This window comes from Atta colombica, unplaced genomic scaffold (assembly GCF_001594045.1).
Source record: "Atta colombica isolate Treedump-2 unplaced genomic scaffold, Acol1.0 scaffold36, whole genome shotgun sequence".
NCBI lineage: Eukaryota > Metazoa > Arthropoda > Insecta > Hymenoptera > Formicidae > Atta > Atta colombica.
Genome location: NW_017259470.1, coordinates 224,652 through 227,585, shown reverse-complemented (window position 1 = coordinate 227,585; position 2,934 = coordinate 224,652).

The window sequence follows — 2,934 nt, the reverse complement described above, 5'->3', positions numbered from 1 at the left end:
TCTCTCTCTCTCTCTCTCTCTCTCTCTCTCTCTCTCTCACGCACACGCACACGCGCGCATACACATACACACGCACGCACGCACGCACAAAATTATCTTATAAATATTCGATAACTTCATTTGCAGCTTGAGAAAAAAGAAAAATAGACCATACAATTCCAAACAAATGTTTATTGAACTTTTATTCCTCTAGAAATTTAATATACTAGATACACACGTATCCCCATTGACACAGATTGAGTCAATATTTCGTTTCTTATAAAACGTTCACGTTCGATTGGCATACATCTATTCAGTCACTTAAAGAAAATTACTAATGAGAAATTTATTAATGTATCACTATCTTAAGAGTCCGTTTTACTCGATGGTTTATAATTATTAATCATTGTCAATTACTCATTCGGTGGCCGAAAATCATTCGAAAAAAAAAACACACGATGCGTTTGTTCGACGATAGCAAGCAGTCGATTGATTTTAATACCGAATCTATTATTCAATTATTATTAATTATTGTCGATTAATTATTCGTTGACTTGCTGAACGCGACCATAATCACACGTCCATATTTCGACAGCGCTCCTATAGTATTATAAACATAGCTAATATAATCGAATGCTTGTTATCATTGAATAAACGCGTTGTGTGTTAGTAAACAATCGTGTGTTTCTTTATCGAGTGATTTTCAGTCTACGAATAATCGATAGTAATTAATAATTAAATAATAGATTCGGTATTAAAATCAGTTGATTGTTTGTTATCGTCGAGTAAATGCATCATGTGTTTCTTTCTTTTTCGACTAATTTTCTATCATCGAATGAGTAATTAACAATGATTGATAATTATGAATCATCAATAGTAAAACGGATTCTTAAATGATAGAGATACACTAGTAAATTTTTCGTTAGTAATTTTCATTAGTAATGTTCTTCAAATGAATAAATAATTTGTATGCCAATCGAGCGTTTTATAAGAAACAAAGTATTAATTCGATCTGAATGCACTTTATGTCAGTAAAAACGTGTGGAATCTAAATGAAATTTTTAAGAGGTGTAAGACGATGAGAAAAATTGGATTTATCGCCTCAAGCCTCGAGAAGGAATCTCTTTATGGAGGATTTTCCAATTATCCTTACGATCCTGAACGATGAAACGTTGTCGTCATCCTTCAAATCAAGATTTGAAGGATGACAACTTGTTCAGAATCGTAAGGATAATTGGAAAAATGTCAGAAAAGGATTACCTGAGCAAACTAAGGATACCTTAAGAAAGGGCTAAGAAACAGGCTCTTGTACTTTGGAAGATAGCACTTTTATTCTAACTCTCTCGCCGTCTTGTCTAACATATTCTTCTTCTTTTCTTCTACATCCATTTTCTGCACACCCTGCCTCTGCATCAATCTTACCGCACGAGCGTGAGAACGCCAATCCACTCCTATCACATGGTCTGAAGAACCAATACATGCGCTGTACGCATGCGCATTATAAATAGCTACGCCATTTAAAATTAGCGCGCTACGGGCAGGATTCTAATCCTAATCTAGTAAATCTCTTACTGCTTCGGCCAGCCTGAGTTATCATTTGTTCCAAACGTTACAATTAGTTAAGAGAAAAAAAAGAATATCTATAATTCGTATAAAACAAATAATGTTAATAGGCTTGACCTGAAAACACAAAATGAAATATAAAATATAAATTTAAGATAAGCTTATAAAATTTGTAGAAGACATTTTAATAATTATCTTTGGAGGAATAAGAACAAAGCAGATACTGGTTTAATCCAGGGTTTAATATGATCTGATGATAGAATCGAATTATACGATCTAGCCAGAAATATTATAACCAGGAATATCTTTTATTATATCTATTCTTATTATATCTATTCTTATTAAGAGCTTTAGCTATTAAGTATGAGCCTTTAAATGGCGGTTTGAGTTTCTTATCTTCTCCAGGTTTAATCACAGAATCGCGTATTAATACAATCCTTCTTTGAATTTTTGAGGAGTTTTGATGTTTATCGTAATACGTCTTGTTATATAACGAATTTTGTCGGATGCTTCTAAAAGTATTTTTTTATTTAAATCACGCTGATCTTCCAAATAAATAGATTGAGCTATAGAATTTCAATTAAAAAAGGTTTCAATTAAACTACTATCAGCATGATTACGCTGCTCAAACCAGAAATAACTTTGAAGCGGACATTTTTAACGTTGTATAGAAAATATTAATAACATACTGTATGATATTTAAATTTGTAGACTAGGAAGTTTGATCTTCTTCTGTGATTTTACGCTAACAAGATTTAAGGAAACGATTGATTCTTTCTACCAGACTATTAGATCATGTCGCTGTAACTGCAACTAGTCTGTATTAGTTGTAATACTACCTTGATCAAAAAGTTCCCGTAATTTATTCAGAAAATTCAAAATACAAGTTTTATTCATCAAAAGTGATATTGTCCTCTTCAAAAATGATATTCCCCATCGACTGCAACCCACTTACGCACAACGACTGCCAGCGCTTGATCCTGCTCTCGAAACATTTCTGAAACTCTTTTATAGGTATAGCCATCAGAGTCGTCTTCGATTTTTCCATTACCTCCTTTCGGTTGTTAAAACGCGTTTCCCGTAATGGTTTTTTCATGCCACTCATAAACGGTTGTTTTCTTTAGAGTATCACTGCCGAAACAGTTTCCCAACATTTCCAAGGTTTTCACACCATTGAATCATCCATTTTTAACGCAAAATTTAATACAAACTCGTTGCAAATTCAACTCCATTTTTAAAACTATAAAAAATCAAAAATACGTGCAGAGGTAGATGTATTCAAGACGGCGTAACTTTTATAAATATCAAGCTATGGTGATAAAATTTGGTGGGAATGTCAATAAGATGTGGCAACGTAACTAAAAAAACAGAAACTCAAATCAACTGACTCAC